We start from the raw sequence: 19,036 nt of genomic DNA, 5'->3' as shown, positions 1-19,036 counted from the left end.
CCAACCAACAAACCTTTGCAGATTTTTGCCCCAAGTCCCCCCCAGACCAACCTAGACCTTGCCTCTGCTGGGGAAGGGGCAGGTTTCAATGACAAACACACCCGCTGACCTAGGAATAACCCCCTCCTGTTTCTCTCTCCTGGCCACTGGTCCAAGAGAGATGGGGGGGGGGAAGCAGAAGGAGGAGCGCAATGGATTCTGGGAGGTGTAGTCCTTGGGACTACCGAGGTTCTTTCCCTTGCTCGGTGCAAAAACTGCCTTCCCCACATGGCCTTGCGCCTAGGCGCATGAGCCCTCCATAGCTTTAGCGCATCTATTATGCTGCCTTGCTGAGGATAAAAAGAAGAGCAACTGGAGGAACTATAAGGCAAACGTTGCTGGAGCTGCCGGGGCAAAGTAAATCTATTTAATCTTACCCTTTATTCGTTCGATGCTTTGTTTTGCATTGCTAGCACCGGGCCATGTTTTCTGGAGGAGGGGGATTTGTGGGGGGGCGGGAGGGGGGTGAATGCAAAACCCACTTGGGAAAGGCTAATGCGCTTTTTGTGCATGTGTGTGTGTGTGTGCATGTGTGTGTGTGCAAGCCCTTTAACGCTCCGCTTGGTGCTGCAGCCTTTGTGCCTTGCAACAATGTAACAAAGCCAGCTGGAGATTGGATACAGTGTGGCCGCTGATTTCTCTCTCTTTTTCTTCTTCCCCCTCCTCCTTTCTCTAACCCGGCGCCCAAAGCAGCCCCATCAGGAGCTATAAGGGGGGGGGGATGTCTGCAGCCGAGACCCTGCCTCTCTCGTTGCATTCTCCTTCTCTGCCGCCCCCTCCCACCGTAGCGCCCCATCCCCTCTAAAAGGCTGGAGTTTGTGCGGCGCTGCGAGGTCGCAAGTCCATCTCTTTTACGGAAGGGATTTTTTTCCCCTCTCTCTCTCTCTCTCCTTCTGCCCGCCATCTTTTGAAGGAGAAAATTAGGGGCGAGGAAAAGCGAGAGGACTTTCAGGCTTCCTGTAAAAATACTAATCATAATACAAGAGCAAGGACCCCGCTCGCAGCTGGGGCCGAGCAGATGGGTTTACAGCTCTGCCAGTCTTCTGCAAGCCAATGGCTAGTCAGTTGCAAGCCTCGAGTCAATTTCAAAGGAGCACAAAGTATTCCCCTCCCCCCCTCCCCACACTCCGTCCCCTTTGCTCTGCTCTGAGTTGCAAGAAGCCGGAGAGAAACTGTCGGGAGCGTGGAAGTGTTTTGGGGGTGCAGAACTAAGTGGGGCTTTGCTGTCTGGTTTTTGGCACCGAGGTCGGTGGTGCCAGGGTTGCGGGTCTGGCCAAGGAAGGGCAGCAAACTACCAAATGTCTTCTCGGGAGAAAAGCTCCTGCCGTGGAATAGGTCCCTTGATTTGCTCACAGCCATTCCCCCCTCCTGGTTCACTGACCTGCAAGGAGGAGAGGGTCCTGAGCAAATTGCCTAGATCACGCTATAAAATGCAGGTGAACAATTGGTGGTGTTGAAATCAAGTCCTGCCAATAAATGACAACAAAGGGTTAGTTGCCTGAATCGGGACCCCTTTCCGTTGTAAAATCACAGAGCAAAAAGGACACCCAGGCGACACATGATATTTTGTGTGAAATACAAGTAAAATAGCTGTCACTGTGGTTCTCACACGGCCTCAGATGGGGGAGAAAGGGCGGGAGTTAAAAATTTAAAACTCGAATGTACTTTTTTTGTCATGTATGCTGTTTGTTTACTCTTTGCCCCGGCTGGGAAAATGGAGATAGACCACTGCTTCCAGTCTAGTCAGTTTCACTTTCGGACTTCCACACAATGCTGCAATGTTTGGGTTGCACACAACACAGTGGGAGCGTTTGAACCTAAAGGAGAAGTCTTAGAACATATAAATCCAGAGTAAACTAAACAAGTTCTTTAGCAAAATGAAACAAGATCCCTGTAGAAACTATCTTTAATAGTGCAGACAACGATTTCCTTTCCATAGGTTAATTAGTTAATTATTAGATAACAAATCTGCAGCATGCATATGCTTTTCCATAGGAATCAAAGCAAAAAATAAATAAGAAAGAAAGAAAAGAAACTTTTAGCTTTAAAATGAAATAACATTCTCACTAATACAGTGAAAGCTTTTTAAATTCAAACCTTAAAATTCCAGTTTAAGCTACTTGATGTTATTAAATCATAATTTGGGGAAAGCACAATTAGCCAAGTGCACCTGGTGTCCCCTGCTGGGGAAGAGCTGTTTTTGACAGGCTAGTTAATATTTTTAATACACACAGAGTTATGCAAGTCATGCTAAGGGGCTGTCTCCAAATTAAACGGGAAATTAAGATCAAAGGCTGCAGCATTGTCCTTAACTCACCCTGTAATATATCAAGGTGTTAGATAGGACTCCGGTCACCCACCATATGTGCTGCTGTATTCGGACTCATTGTGGGTGTTAAAAGAGCAGAATAAATTGTTTCCTTCAAGAAACAAAAGGTCAGACAAAAATTACGGTTTTGTGTTGCTTTTATAAAAGTCATACTTTGCTGCGTATGCAAAATGCTTGCCTAGTCTGAAGACCATAGAACTAGGAGACCAGAGGGGCTCCAAGTGACCTGGAATATGTTTTGTTAGCTTAGAATTTTAGGGAGTTTCAAATAATACACCCTTCAGGCTTCTGCAGAATAGCATGACTTCCAACCTGGGCACCTTCTTTTTGTAAAAGGGTTTAGTTCACAATCTTTTGTGTGTGTTTAGATTGTATTTCTCTTTCCTTTGCCCCTGTCAATTAAAAACATGCATTCACATACTCGGTGATTTCAGACCATGCTTAATAAATGAGGTATAACAGTTGTACACAACATCCACTGTAAGGTTACCACAATACCTCATGTTATGCTGTACGTACAGTATTCAAGGCATAGTCAGCAACTGTTCATACTGAAGGCCCTTATTAGAAATGTTTGTTCCACGTGCAGGTTAAAATTTTCAAAGATGTGCTTAAATGATTTAGGAATCTAAATCCTATTATCAAAAGTGACTTGGGGGACTAGGGTCTAAATCCCATTGTCTTTCAATAAGATGTGGGACTAGGTGATTGTGGCATTTTTACCTGTGACACTTTTTAAAACACCAGCTTAGTCATTTTGAATAGATTTTTTTTCTTTGAATGTTCTAATAATTTCTATTGCCAGCAGATCGAGGGAAGTGATTATTCCCCTTTTTCAGCACTGATAAGGCCACATCTGGAGTATTGCCCCATTTCTGGGGGCCCTGTTACAGAAAGGATGCAGATGCACTGGAGAGAGTCCAGCAGAGGGCAAAAAATAAAAAAAATGATTAGGGAACTGGAGTATATAACTTATGTGGAGAGGCAGAGGGATTTGGATGTATTTAGTCTACTGAAGAGAAGAGTGAAGGGGGATTTGATAGCAGCCTTCAACTTCCTGAAAGGGGGTTCCAAAGAGGAAGGAGAGAGGCTGTTCTCAGTAGTGACAAATGACAGAATGAGGAGCAGTGCTCTCAAGTTGCAGTGGAGGAGGTCTAGGTTGAATATTAGGAAAAACTATTTTGCTAGCAGGGTGGTGAAGCACTGGGATGGGTTCCCTAGGGAGGTGGTGGAATCTCCATCCCTAGAGGTTTTTAAATCTTGGCTTGACAAAGCCCTGGCTGGGTTGATTTAGTTTGGGTTGGTCCTGCTTTGGGCAGGGGCCTGGACTCGATGACCTCCTGAGGTCTCTTCCAGCCCTAGGATTCTATATTGCAGGCAACATCATTCTTTCACATGTTATTTTTAAGTGAAGCTGGTTTTGAGAAAGTGTCTGAAAATGAAACCCTTTTCAAACCACAGCTGTGCTTTCTTGCCTGGCTAGAATTTAGCAGGTGGACTGACGGAAACCAAATTTTTTTCTGATAATTCAAAGATCAATTTCGCCTGGGCCAGAGAGTTTGTATTGCACAACTGCATCCCAGCATTATGTCTCTAACAGAAGTCTCATCCCATAAAACTAGGGGACAATAATAGATCTTATAAACCTTGACTCCAGACTCTGTGATCCTGTTGACCTGAGCAGAGCTCCGTGGCTTTTATTGTTGACGCCAAAGTGGTTTGCACGTGTTGGGAAGTTAGGCCGCTGGATTGCGTGCGCATCTTTAATACACACCTGTGCGAAAAGATGCAGCTGTATGTTAGTGGTGTTTCAGACCTTTTAAAAATGCACCTGTGCAGTAAGGGCCTGGCCTGATACCCAGTGCCGCCTTTGGCCAGGTCTACACTGCAAAGTTTTAGTAAGAACATAAGAACAGCCATACTGAGTCAGACCAAAGGTCCTTCTAGCCCAGTATCCTGTCTGCCGACAGTGGCCAGCACCAGGTGCCCCAGAGAGGGTGGACCGAAGACAATGATCAAGTGATTTGTCTCCTGCCATCTCTCTCCAGCCTCTGACAAACAGAGGCCAAGGACACCATTATATCCCCTGGCTAATAGCCTTTTATGGACTTAACCTCCATGAAATTATCTAGCTTCTCTTTAAACTCTATTATAGTCCTAGCCTTCACAGCCTCCTCTGGCAAGGAGTTCCACAGGTTGACTACACACTGTGTGAAGAAGAACTTTCTTTTATTAGTTTTAAATCTGCTACCCATTAATTTCATTTGGTGTCCTCTAGTTCTTCTATTTAGGGAACTAATAAATAACATTTCTTTATCGGCCCTCTCCACACCACTCATGATTTTATAGACCTCTATCATATCCCCCCTCAGTCTCCTCTTTTCTAAACTGAAAAGTCCCAGTCGCTTTAACCTCTCCTCATATGGGACCCGTTCCAAACCCCTATGTCAGGAGTGTACAAAAAACCCCATAAACCTCCCGGATATAGCATGTGTGTAACCCGCCCTGTTTATATCCCCTTTGCCGCTCTCAGCTGCATCTCCCTTGGGATAGCTACACCAGCAAATCCTTTGTAATGCAGACGAGGCCTTAGAATCCCACTGGTTCTCATTGGGAACCTTTAAGCCTGGCAGTTCTCACTGACCTCACAAATGTCCCAACCGTCTAACCCAGAAATGGGCAACTTAAGCTAGCGAGTGGACCGCATCAGTGGGCTGCAAGGTTGTCGTAACCAGGACAGTCTCCTGTGACAGGGACTTCACATGCCCTGGCTTTATGTGGGTGCCACTTTAGTAATACTGGTAGGAAAAAATGACGTGGATGGAAATCAGTAGAAATTGGCTACCCTGCAAGGTCAACAGTAAACAAAACGTCTGGCTGGCCTCACGTAGAACTCAGATGGGCTGCACGGTACCCACCACTGGTCTAGCCCCTTTTCTCAGTTAGGGATTTAATCAGTTAATTGGTTAAACAGGCTGCGGGTGGGGGGCTGCCCCAGGACTGGCCTTACCATGAGGCAAACTGAAGCGGCCGCCTCAGGTTCCAGACTGTGTGTGTCTGGGGGAGAGGGGGTGCCAGTAGGATCCAGAGAATTCAGACCTTTCAAAGTTTTGGCCCAAGTGAGAGGGCATGGGGGCATCATATGAGCGCCCCGCCTCAACGGCCCCCAGGCACCAGTTAACTGTTAACCGGTAAGTGTTGCCCAGGATGGTGATGCTTACCAGGTAACCGGTTAGCCTGTTACCTGTGCATGTCCCTGTTCTTGGTAACAGCCAAGTGCTGTGAAGAGGGCTCGCGTTTCAAAGACTTAGGCCTGGCCTACACTTAAAAATTAGCTTGACCCAGCCATGTTGCTCAGGGTTCTGGAAAATGTCACGTCCTAAGCACTGTCAACCTAACACCCAGTCGAGATGCAGGTAGGGCCATGGATGGCCTCAACCTAGCTACCGCTCTAGGGGCTGTGTCTACACTGGCCCCTTCTTCGGAATAGCCATGCTAATTTAGAACTTTGGAACAGGGAAATGCGCGGGGGATTTAAATATCCTAACTTTTCCTAACTTGAAAGTAGGAATAAGAGATCCTCCGGAATAGGGCTTTATTACGGAGGATCGCGCCAGTTTGGATGCTCTTTTCCAGCTTTTCCCCAAGCCGGAAAAAAAGCGGCGGCCATGTTTATTTAAATCCCGCGGGGGATATTTAAATCCCCTGCGCATTTCCCTATTCCAAAGTTCTGAATTAGCATGGCTATTCCGAAGAAGGGGCCAGTGTAGACGTAGCCTAGGGGTGTTTCTAGACTACATCCCTCTTTTGACAAAGGGATGTAAATTAGGCACTTCGAAATTGCAAATGAGCTTTCTTGGATCTGGCTCTAGCGGCACCACTAGCAAGGTTCTTGGATCTGGACTTCTAACACTCCAGTCATCTGAAGAAGAAGCTCATGAGCCCATCGACATGTTTTGTTAGTCTTTAAGGTGCTACTATTTTATTTGTTGTTTTTTAAGTTGTTCCTGTTACATATTAACTTGGCTACCCCTCTGCCCATTTAAGTTGGTTTAGAAGCAGATTTAGTGAAATTGATGCAACTTATTTCTATGGATGCTCTTAAACAGATTTAAGAGCAAGTCGTGTTTATTGGGCTAGGCTTTGGCTGCAGAGGAAAGTTACCTGGGCATAACTGACAGGTAGAAGCCTGCGTGGATACAAAAATATGGATCCGCGTCCACCAGGCTCAACTCATCATCTGATCTGCAACCCGTCGGCTGGATTTTACTCCTGTCTGCATTTACACAGCAAACCATCTGGAGGGGAGGAGGGAGGGAGCACAGGTGAGTGAGGAGGGGGCAGCATTCTGCAGGCACCATGAGAGCAGGGACTTAGGGTAAGGAGCAGCACAGACCCAGGACCAGGACTTTGCAGATCAGTGCCCATGGGGGGACCCAGATGCAGCTCCCCACTTGCCATGATCCAGCCCCCGAGGCTCAAGGCTCCCCCCCCAGCATTGGGGAGCCCACATTGGTGCTCTAGCCCCCTTGCTGTTCCTCTGTGGGGCTGGAGCACACAATATCTACTAGGCTGGGCCCCCCTAGGCTCTGGTGTGCACAGGGAATGTGGGGAGTGTCTTCTTCTCAGCTGGGGGCCGGGTTAGGGAAGGTTGGTTTTTGCTTCTCGCTTGTATGTGGCCCCTGACGGATTTTTCTGTGGGTCAGTGGCCCTGACTCAGAAAAGGTTCCCCAGCCTTGATCTAAATCAGGGCCAGTCAACACGCGGTCCACGGGCCACATGCGGCCCGTGGCCCATTGTTTGCAGCCTGCGGTATGGTTTGGGTTTACACAGAGCTCAACACATGGCCCCCAGGTGGGAGCCCAAACAAAAAAGTAGTCAATATAATGGTCTTCTCTTGAGATGCGTTTTAGTAGTTCAATTCCTGGACGGTCATTGCTCATTAAAAGGGCTGCCATATAGGTGGAAATCCGGCAAATATTGCATTTTATTAATATCAGCAGAACCGACTTAAATGGGGCCGGCGTGTGGTGTAGGCTTGCCTTAATCGCTATTCATGCCCATCAGTGTGAAAGCAGCTATTTGCATAAATATTTGTGAAAGCAGCTACTTGCATATATATTTGCATGTACATGCAACCACACTTACGTTGCGGCCTTCGGCGTGTGCTGTGAGTATCATTGTGGCCCCCAAGGCTTCCAAAGTTGAGTAGCCCTGATCTAGATGGTTCTTGATCCTGCCGTGAGGGCAGGGGACTGGACTTGATGACCTCTGGAGGTCCCTTCCAGTTCTAGCGTTCTATGATTCTTTTTCCTGGTTTAGCTTACATCATTTGGGGACTGGCATAAGCAATACTGGCAAATCTTTTAAACCTAGCCAAGGCCTTCGCTGATTCCCTAATGATTTAAGGCACTTTTAAACCAGTGCAAGACTGTCCACATGAAGGTTTTGTGCCAATTTAAATGACCCAGTTTCTAAGTCAGTTCAGTTAAATCAGTACAACTTTTGTTGACAGATGAAGTCTAAGTCAGAACCTAAGAACGGCCGTACTGGGTCAGACCAAAGTTCTATCTAGCCCAGTAGCCTGTCTGCCAACAGTGGCCAGCACCAGGTGCCCCAGAGAGGGTGGACCAAAGTCAATGATCAAGCGATTTGTCTCCTGCCATCCCTCTCCAGCCTCTGACAAAGAGACGCCAGGGACACCATTTCTATCCCTGGCTAATAGCCTTTTATGGACCTAACCTCCATGAAGTCTTCTTCACTTTTTCAGTATATTTCGGTACACTTGCTATTTATTTACTGAGAAGTATCCATCGTGAAAACTAAAATACTGAGTTCGCTGATTCCGAGACTGTTTTGCAATGCAGCCTCCTCGCTTTTTTGTCTTGTCGATTTACTCACTGATTTTTGCAAAGACCTGCAGCCTGTGTTGGAGTTTCTTGTCATCAGTGTGAATTTAGTAAGTGCCTGTGCTTTTCGGCCTGGGTTTTTAAAGATGCTTAAGCATAGGTCCTGACTTAGTGGGTGCTCTGGGGCTGGAGCACCCATAGGAAAAATTAGTGGGTGTTAAGCTCCTCTCTTGCCTGTTGGCATCTTCACTGATCAGCTGCTCCCCCTGCCTCTCAATGTCTCCTGCTTGCTGTGAAACAGCTGCTTGGGATGGTCTGGGAGGGAGGAACGGGAGGAACAGCATCCTGAGGGATGGGGAAGAAACAGGGAAGAGGTAGAGATTTGGGGAAAAGGGTGGAACAGAAATGGAGCAGAGGCAGATCAGGGGTGAGAAGAAGCAGGGGAGGGGTTTGGTGGAAGGGGTGGAGTGGGGGCAGGGCCAAGAGGAGAGCAGGGAGGTTGAACACACACATACACACCCCGGCTACAGGGGAAGTAGACACCTGTGCACTTAAGGACATCAGAAGCCAGACTAGTTGGCCCAGTGTTAAACCTTTGCCTTAATATTCAAATCCGATTTTTTGCTTCTCTTGGGTTAAGTTAAAATGAACAACCATCATCGCTATTTTTTTACCTTAAAGCAAACCCCTTCTGGTTCATGACCTGAGACTATTTTGTTATATTTTGGAGCAAGCGAATCCACCAGTGGCACCAGTGGGAGGGGGAAATCTCGGTGACAGAAGTTACTTTCAGTTGCGTCAACACTGTCGTTATGTTGTGGGTCTTAGCCAGTGGGCAGACCCGTCTGTCTCTGCGCGTGGAACTTGGTCTTGATGGTGAGTGTTAATGTGGGGCAGAACTGTGCAGTGAAGTGGACTGCAGGACCACGCGTCTGGCTCTCCAGAAGGGAGCTAGGAATCGTGATGCGTAACCAGACAATGCAAATCAGTAAGTGCCATTATTATGTGTTTTGTGTATCAGATGTATATGGAGACAATTACCCTATAAAATAAAGGATAGATATAGATATTGCATTGCCTTTGTAAGGTGCTAACCTATCACACCTTTTGGAACTGTTTTGCCTTTTGTTTTTAAGGTAAGAAGGGCTATTTTGCTGTTGCATATGTCCTCTTAAAAAGGAATCCAGATAGAAGTGGAATTTGGTTGTGTCTGCATGCACAATTTAGAAGTATGCAAATCTTCCTTAATTGATTTCTGTTTATAGGGGCCCACACGGGTGTATCGTGCTTATTATTTAAAAGCCCGTCCACAGATTGTCTAAATATTGAGGGAAGAATGATTAAGCAAATGGCAATTTGAGCTTCTGCAGTTTCTTCAGATGACAAGTAACGGTCCTATTTCTAAAATGAGCCGAAGAGCACTTAGATTGTCATATGTGCCTAGCACTGTAGTATTTGAACACAACACAAGCATGAATGATTTTTTTCCTTGGGTGATGGGAAGTCCTGCCATGCCCATACCACAGAAGGGGAATCGAGGCACAGAGACTCGTTGATTTGCCCAAGGCCACGTGACGTGTTAAGGCCATCGGTTCCAGTCTCAGGAATTCCAGGACGGTGCCGTCACTGCTTAGCTCTCTTTTTCTGTAGCTTTTTGAGGTGGTTATGCTGCTTGGAATTGTCCTGCACAATAGGGATGGGTGTTACATTCTGATTAATCAACTAATCGAGTCGTCGATGGAACCATCTCTGCAGGCCAGTCGCAGGAGGGGGCAGAAGCACAGCAAGAAATCAGCACTAGCAGGGATTAAAGCAGTCCCCGCTCCTGCCGGTCCCGACTGCCCGCGGCCCTTGTATGTTTCAAAGGAAGAGGTGCAGCAGGAAACTCACGCAAGGGGGGATCGGAGCAACCCTTGCTCACGCAGGGTCCCGCCTGCTGCGCCTCTCCCTTTGAAATGTGCACGAGCTGTGGACAGTCGGACCGGCACAAGCGGGGACTGTTTCAATCCCTGCTCACTCCATTTCCTCACTGCACCTCTGCTGCCGCCCATGGAGAGGGTGCTGGGGGAATCGGCTTTTAAGCCAGTTCTCCCCAGCACCGGCTCCTGCTCCCCCCCTTGCTGCCTCTCTCTGACAGAGGTAGCGGGGGGGGGGGGGGGTGGCTAGTTGAGTCACTACTCGACTAGTGGCTTACATCCCTCCAGCGCAGTGTTGAATTATTCTCTCCGTGTTTTTCTTTTTCCAAAAAGCTTTTTGTTCAGTAACTTTTCTCTTTGGAAGTTGGAGAGTGGTGAAAGGAAACAATTATGACAAATGCTGTTGCTGTAGCGGAAAGCCTGTACATAATTTCCTAACGTAAAATCTGACTGAATCAAAGCGAGTGTGTGGTTGTCTTTCTAAACGTGCCCTGGGTACAATGCTCAGATTGAAAGGGGGAAGTGCTGGCTGCTTTTTCTGAGCTGTTACATTCGCGTTTAACAGTGCATAACACATCCTTTAAAAGGAAAAAGACCTGCTACAGCGGAAACATATGATAATCCCACTACGAATTCTGAACTCTGCGTGGGTGCTTCTTTGTTATCCTTTTCTGGATGTACACAAATGCTCCTGTGATGTGTGTGTTGTCTGGGGTTTGTACTAATGCATCATATCTTTTTATAAAGCTGAAATAACAGTTTTCTAGCCTGAAATTGAAAAGTCTGTTTTCAGAAGGCCACTGTTGGAGTATGCATGCTCAATAATGTTTAGAGCCCTGTGCAGATACAAAATTGGTATCCACATCTGCAAAAATGATCCGCAGGTATCGGTATCCACATCCACAAATGCGGATACCTGCAAATTTGCAGGGTTCTAGATCAACGTTCCCTGTAAGCTGTGAGCTTGTGTAGCTGTTCAGGAGAAATTCAGATGCCTTCGAGCTGATTAGTAGGGCACCCACAGTTAGGTGTTATGTTTCTGCTGGTGGTGCACGTTCACACATGCCTCAGTGCACATCAAAATTATTCCACACATGGATGGAAAAGATCGGAACATTGTTGTAGATGCAACATTTGTATCTGCATCCACATAAATAAGCTGTGGATATCTTCAGCCACCGAGGTGTTTACCCACAGATACCCACAGATTTGCGGGGCTCTAATAATGTTCATTATGGGCATTGCACAGACTTGGCCTCGGCAGTTTTGAGATGAAAAGGAAGGCAGTGTCCAGGCCTTTAGGGCTCCTTTTTAAAAATCGAGATAATTTACAAAGGAGCTACCGGGTGAAAGGTGGTGTGGCTAGAGAGGGTGGAGTGGAAATCTTGAAACCTGGATTCGGTTCCTGGTTCTGCTAGTGTCTTTGTGCAAGTTTCCCATCTCACCTTTTGTCTATCTGTTCAGACTTCATGTTCTTTGGGGCAGGGACTCTAGCGCTGTGTATGATACAGGTACTTTGAGAGTTGTTGACTCAAGTCCCATGACTTGAACTCGAATCTGACTTAAGTCGCCTAGGTGACTCGACCTGAGACTCGACTCGGGTTCATTGTTTGTGACTTGAGACTCGACTTGAGACTTGCTAATTTTGTTAAATCGACTTGGTGAAAAAATTGTCCGAAAATGCCGATATTGATGGCTTGTACAAAAGTGACTTGACATTTTTTAAATTAAGACTTGAGACTCGACTTGGGACTTGACTCAAAAGTGACTTGAAGGACTCAAGACTCGACTTGAGACTTGAACTGTAGTGACTTGAGACTCGACGTGGACTTGACAATGACGGCTTGAAGGCAACACTGGTACTTTGATCTTGGCTGGTGGCTCTGGGTTTTCCTGTAATGCTGATAATAAGCGGAGGTGTTAAGATGGGACCTGGCCACGTCTTGGCAAAGGTTAGTTTTAGATGTTTGAGCTGTTGGTACACGTAACCTGGATTTCCTGAATTCAGTGCATAGGCCTTTGGGAGGGATTTGAAACTGGGGAGGTGGGAGACCTTGCCAGTGGGTACGAAGATGGCTCTCCAGGTACATACAAGGACATTGCGCATGAAGCCATCAGACAGTGTACGAAGCTGGCACTGCTGGTGGGGCAGGAGCGGCTGATGGCGGGAGAGGGCAATGGGAGTTGGAACGTGGTGTCCTGTAGTTCCGCTGGACTCTCCTTCTGTAATGCTACAGCCAGGATTTGACTGTTTGTCAGGGAAATTATGACAGAATAGACCCAACACCCCAATATTATTATTTATTATTTGTCTTGCCATAGCACCAAGGGGCCTGGTTGTGGGGCCCCATCATGTCAGGTGCTGCACACACACCGAACAAAGAGGTGGTCTCTGCCCCAGAGAGCTTCCAGGTTGAGTTATGGTTCAAGCGCCTCTTATGCTGCTCCTTTTATGTGGCAAAAAGTCCTAGCCTATCCCTCTGCTGTTGTGGCCTATATACACTGCCCGGTGAGGTAAATGGAACTCGCAGCCGGTCTATGCTGAAGCCAGGCCTATGCCCAGGCTGTTACCGTGTCTCCCTCCCTCTGCCCCACCCATCGCTATCCACTGCTTTGTATTCCCTGCCTGTGGAGTCGTGGCACCGAGAAAGACTGCCGTCTCTTTGGACAGGGACCGTCCCTTTCCTGCACCTTTTGGGCAACATCTACCGCAGCAGGTGCTGGTCCCTGGCTGGGGTTTGTAGGCACGGCTATAATTAATCATAGGGATTTAGCCCAGGAATGGGGAGGAACCAGCTCTCCCTCTCCTACCTGTAATTTAAAGGAACACAGCAGCTGTGTTCAGGCAACTCGTGATGAATTTAGTATCCGTTGTCAATCGCGTGTTTCAAGTCCATTAAATAGGAAGTTAACTTGCTCTGTCTCCTTTGCCGTATCTCCCCCTGCCTTTCTCTGCCTGTCCTCGATCGCGGTGTGTCCTTTCCTCCCCTTTTCTCAGCGTTTTCTCCCGTTTCCGTTTTCTTTCTCCCCCTTCCCTGCAGCGTCGCTCTCCCACATAGGCCCCGTTTTCCCCAGTGTGTTCTGCTCCATCCCCCATCCCTGTTTCTGTCTTCCCAGCCCAGGCTGTTCCCTCTGGAGCCAGTGGGAAGAGTCAGTGATTTCCCAGGGAGTCGGATCAGCCACCTGCGCTGGAGTGGCCTTCAGTTCTCGCCTGCTGGGCTCCCTCTGCCCTTCCGGGAAATGAACCAGGGAGCTGCAGGTGCCTTTCTTCTCTTGTTCTCTTGGAGGGAAGGAGCCTGCAGGTCCAAGGCTCTCTCTTCCCATGTTCACCGCGGGGCCTGCAGTCACCCCGAGCAAAGGAAAAATTTCAAACAGCTTTGTGTGCGTGGTTGCGGTATTTTCTAGGGCAGCGATGGGCTCCGCTCGTGAGTGGGCTGCAAGATTGCTGGAACAAAGACAGTCTCCTGGGATAGGGGGGTTTTGCTAACTGCACCTGCGTACCAAGAACGTGCAAGGTGTGGTGACTGAACCATAGCAGTGCTTGGATGGGATACAGAGGGAGCGCTCAGCTCTCACGGTCAGTGTTGTGAGCAATTAGCCCGCACCTCACTGCACCTGGCTTTAGGTGTGTATTACTTTAGTAATACTGGTAAGAAAAAACCAACACGGAGAGAACCCAGCAGAATCTGGCAATCCTGCGTATTGGCAACAAAATGTCTCGCAGGCCACTCATAGAATTCTAGTAGGCCACAGGTTTAGTGTCTGGGCAGGGGTGGGCAAGCTGGAATCTTGTGCTTGGTTCTCCACTCTTTTGCTGAATTGCTATATGATGACAAAAAGGAGGAAGGGGGGGCCCGGATAAGTTATTTATCCTCTCTGAGCCTCCATTCCCTGCACCCCCAGAAGTAAAATGAAGGAAACCTCAGGTATCGCAGGGCTGAATTTCCCATTTGCAAAGCATTTGGAGATTCCTGGATGAAAAGCGTTCAGTAAATATGAGTCAGTCCATAGGAAATGCATTGCTGGAATTTCGAGGCTTACAGTAGAGCAGTGTTTCCCAATTTTATTTGGCCACGGAACCCTTTTAAACTCGAAAAAAAATTGCGGAATCCTTAATAACAGTCTTATATATGGAGCTGAAAAAAGTAGACCACAAATAGGTAAAGATAATAATAAACAAATGCTAAACAGGGTCATGAGATCAACACTTAGTTTAATTGCACATCTTTAAAAACAAAAATCACATTTAATGTGTACAAAAAAATTTAAATAATAAAATGTTTTTGTAGTGGAATTTTCTCGCGGAACCCAAGGTTCTGTGGAACACCATTTGGGAAAGACTGCAGTAGAGCCGTGTTTCTCAACCAGTGGTACGAGTACCCTTAGGGGTACTCGAGAAAAGTCGGAGGGGGGTACGTCAACACACTGACATTTGGAGAAAACTGAATTTTGGTTTTAAGTTTTACAGCGTTTTATTATTTTTGTACTTTTTACACCCCAAAAAATGTCATTGCCCGCCCGGCTACGATTAAGTTGTTTCAACAAATGTGTTCTAATGGTAGAAAAAAGTTTTTGTGTGTTTGAAAACTGTAGGTACTGGGGATACTTTTTTTTTTTTTTTAATGGGGTACTTTATAAAAAAAGGTTGAGAAACACTGCAGTAGAGTACATGGTTGGCTGTCATGACGAGGGATGTAAACATGCAGTTAAAAAGGTGACCATGTAACCGCTAAAAATCCCAGCGGTTACACAGTAACGTGTGCTGCGGGCTTGTATAAAGCTTAAATAAGTTTTATACAGCAGAGCATGCAGCATAGCCTCCTGCCAGCCCCCGGTGCGTAACCTGCAGTGGTGAGATGGGGGGATTGGCCAGCCTCGCCACAGACAGGGCGGGGCTGGAGCCACCCACTGGCTGGGGTGGGTGGGGATTTGCTCCAGCCTCTACCAGTTAAATGGAACCGGTAAGCCTCACCCGTTAAGGCTAACCGATTAACCTTTCACGTCCCTAGTCATGACTTGTCTAAACCAGTGTTTCTCAACCTTTTTTTTATAAAGTACCCCTTTAAAAAAAATGTACTATAAGTACCCCCAATACCTACAGTTTTCAGGCACACATTTTTTTTTTCCTACCGTTGCAATACATGTATTTAAACATTTTAATCGTAGCCAGGCAAGCGAAGAAATGTTGGGGTGTAAAAAGTACAAAAATAATAAAGCGCTGTAAAACTTAAAACAAAAATTCAGTTTTCTCCAGTTGTCAGTTGTGTCGACGTACCCCCCAGACTTCTCTCGAGTACCCCTAAGGCAGTGGTCTCCAACCTTTTTACACCCAAGATCACTTTTTAAATGACAGACCAAGCCAAGATCTACCACCCCACCCCTTCCTTAAAGCCCCGCCCACTCTATTCTCCTCCTCTCCATCACTTGCTATCCCCAATCCTTATACTGCTACTTTAAAAAAAAAAATTCCCACCATTCCTCGCAGCTACTCACCTGTGCTGTTGCTCGGTGAGTAGCTGCTCCTCAAATGAGGAAATCTAATGTAAATGTACTGCGCAGGCGCACAGTTCAGAGAGGGCTCAAGAGCTACTCTTAGACTGAGCCTCCGAGATCTACCGGTAGATCGCGATCTACTGGTTGGTGACCACAGGGTACTCGTACCACTGGTTGAGAAACACTGCTCTAAACCATGATCTTGATCGAGGTAGCCATGGTTAGCAAAAGTGGAGGAGCAAATTCTTACCTCTTTTCCCTTTAAAGGGTTACAAGCACAAGACCCAACAGCAGAAGGCAGGGGAAAAAATTAAGGAACATCCCATAGGTAGAAACTTTGCAAAATCTGGATTTGCAGAGCCCACCCGACAGGAGAGGACATAACCAGAATTGCCTCCCGTGGGTGGTGAAAATGTAACTGACCTCACCTGACCCATCCGTCGGGTCTAAACCCAGGATCTGCAAAGGGAAACACTTTGTCCAGCATTCACTGAAGTCAGTGGGAGTGTCCTGTGGGTTAGGCCATAATTTCTGTATTTGGCAGCCATAGCAGACACCTGCCACTAGAGGGAGACAAAGATCTTCACCCTCCTACTATGGGCTACCCCTGTACTTGTGATAGAAATGTAGCCGTGTTAGTCTGGGGTAGTTGAAGCAAAATGCAGGACAATGTAGCACTTTAAAGACTAACAAGATGGTTTATTAGATGATGAGCTTTCGTGGGCCAGACCCACTTCCTCAGATCAAATAGTGGAAGAAAGTAGTCACAACCATATATACCAAAGGATACAATTTAAAAAAATGAACAAATATGAAAAGGACAAATCACATTGCAGAACAGAAGGGGGATGCGGGGGGGTGGGAAGGGGGAGGAAGGAAGGTAAGTGTCTGTGAATTGCTGATATTAAAGGTAGGGAGAGTGGGATGTTTGTGAGTTAATGGTATTACAGGTGATAATTGGGGAAACTGTCTTGGTAATGGGTGAGAAAGTTCAAAGACTTGTTAAGTCCTTGTTGGCAAGTGTCGAATTTTAACATGAATGACAGTTCAGAGGATTCCCTTTCAAGTGCAGATGTAAAAGGTCTTTGTAGCAGAATGCAGGTGGCTAAGTCATTTAGAGAGTGTCCTTTCTGGTTAAAGTGGCAAGAAACTGTTTTCTCTTTGTGATCTTGTCTGATATCTGTTTTGTGGGCATTAATCCTTTGGCGAAGTGTCTGAGATGTTTGTCCAATGTACATAGCAGACGGACACTTTCGGCACATGATAGCGTAGATTATATTTCTGGATGCGCAGGAATATGTGTTCTTGATCTTATAACTCACTTGGTTAGGTCCAATAATGGTATCAGCAGAATGAATATGTGGACAAAGCTGGCAACGGGGTTTGTTGCAAGGGAAGGTACCAGGGTTGGTATTAGTGTGGTATGTCCTGTGGTGGTTGGTAAGAATCATCTTGAGGTTAGGTGGTTGTCTATAGGAGACTATGGGTCTGTCTCCCAGAGCCTCTTTGAGTATGGTATCCTGTTCCAATATAGGCTGTAGTTTATTGATAATGTGTTGGACAGGTTTAAGTTGGGGGTTGTAGGTGATGACAAGTGGTGTTCTATTGTTGGTTTTCTTGGGTCTGTCTTGAAGTAGATGGTTTCTAGGTATTCGTCTGGCTCTTTCAATTTGCTTTTTTGTTTCTCTGGGTGGGTAGTTGAGATTTATAAATGCTTGGTAGAGATCCTGAAGCTTCTGGTCTCTGTCAGTGGGGTTAGAGCAGATGCGGTTGTATCGAAGGGCTTGGCTATAGACGATGGATCGTGTGGTGTGTTCTGGATGGGAGCTGGATGCATGTAGGTAACTGTATGAGTCAGTGGGTTTTCTGTAGAGAGTGGTGTCTAATTTTCCATTGTTGATTTGTACGGTGGTGTCCAGGAAGTGGATCTCTCGTATAGAATGGTCCAGGCTGAGGTTGGTCCCTGTACTTGGACTTTTATGGCTTCTGCAGCCTACCACTGCTGTTCTGATGGTGGGATGGTTCCTGTATACGCAGCTCCAGGTGGTTGCTGGCATTTTAATCATGCTGCGTGGCTCTGGTCTAGTGGCACTGGAGCTGCAGTGGCAGGCCCGGAAGTAGCTGGAATTAACACCTTCCAGAAATACCACTGAAGTCAGACCCGGTTGCTTCTTTCTGTCCCGACATTCCAACTCCAAAATCGTTGGCAAAATTGTTTGTCTCCATAGATGTTGAGAGAGCTCAGCATAGACGGAGGGGAAAATTAATGAAAAAAATGAAATCAGATCCATGGTTGCATTGAAGTATGTGAGCTTTTTGAAGAACACGAGAATATAAGAAAGGCCGCACTAGGTCAGACCAAAGGTGCAGCTAGCCAAGTGTTCGGTATTCCGACAGTGACCAATGCCAGGTGCCCCAGAGGGAATAAACAGAACAGGGAATCATCAAGCGATCTGCCTCTGTTGTCCTATTCCCAGCTTCTGGAAAACAGAGGCTAGAGACCGCATTCCTGCTCTGGGGGAAGTGGTAAGGAATGCTGTAACATTAATACACTACTAAGATGAATACTTCAGTCCACATTTATTTGGTAGATTTTCCGTTCATTAAAGGCGGCTAAAAACCGTTCTAAACATTGCCAACGTGTATGTACGTAGCTAGAATTTTCAAACCCGACTTGTAACTTTGAGTGCCTGTTTCAGGCATCTTTAAAAGGCCTGTGTCTGGACCTTGTGCAAGTCAGACCCTTGGTAGATATCTCACATTGGGTATCCAAAAATGAAGCTCCTGGAAATTAGGGATGTTGAAATACATTTATTTTTGTAAACATGAACCTGTGGGGGGCAGGCGGGAGCTGGTGTGTATCAGAGGCAGTAGCGTGGGCAGAGCAGGCATCTCCAGAGAGGTAAGTGGCTTGTAGCAGCCAGCATGGGTGGGGAGCCGGCTCCCTGCGTGTAACGTCTCCCGCCTGCCCCCATCCCTCTGTGCGCTGCTGCCTTTGTATCAGAGGCAGCAGCACTGGGGGAGGGGCATGTATAACTGTACACAGTTACACTTTAAACATCCCTACTCAAAATTACCAGTGGCTTTTGGAAATCTGCTCGTAAAACCTCCTGCGAGAGAAAAATGGGGCAAAATCCGCTGCAATAATCAAGTCAAAAGCCAAGTCAAGCTAGGGGACTCAACCTGTGGGGTTTTATTTCCTCTGTAGCAGAGGTGAGCCCAAGGGCAGTGTTGTGACCACAACTCAATCTCAGACTTTGTGACTCCCGCTATTTAGACTATTCGGATTAACGCATCCATCGGTGGCCTTTGGAGTTGTTAATAACAGCTGAGGCCATTGGGGGCTTTCTGATCATGGGATCTGTAGTGTAACAAAGGACAGGGATACCCCAGTGCCCCGCACACTAGCC

The 19,036-nt window shown here is 46.8% G+C and overlaps 1 protein-coding gene across 2 annotated transcripts in view; it reads left to right on the top strand.

Moving 5' to 3' along the window:
- The first annotated feature begins 239 nt into the window (after window positions 1–239).
- Window positions 240–19,036, top strand: part of BRD3 (bromodomain containing 3) — an 86,827-nt gene continuing 68,030 nt past the window's right edge. For both annotated transcript variants that reach the window (XM_075905183.1, XM_075905180.1), the window contains exon 1: window positions 240–396. The gene's annotated coding sequence lies outside the window, so the exon portion shown is untranslated. The remainder of the gene's footprint in view (window positions 397–19,036) is intronic.

This window comes from Pelodiscus sinensis, chromosome 22 (assembly GCF_049634645.1).
Source record: "Pelodiscus sinensis isolate JC-2024 chromosome 22, ASM4963464v1, whole genome shotgun sequence".
In the NCBI taxonomy this organism is placed as follows: domain Eukaryota; kingdom Metazoa; phylum Chordata; order Testudines; family Trionychidae; genus Pelodiscus; species Pelodiscus sinensis.
The sequence above is the reverse complement of the archived record's forward strand: the minus strand, read 5'-3'. Positions and strand labels throughout refer to the sequence as shown.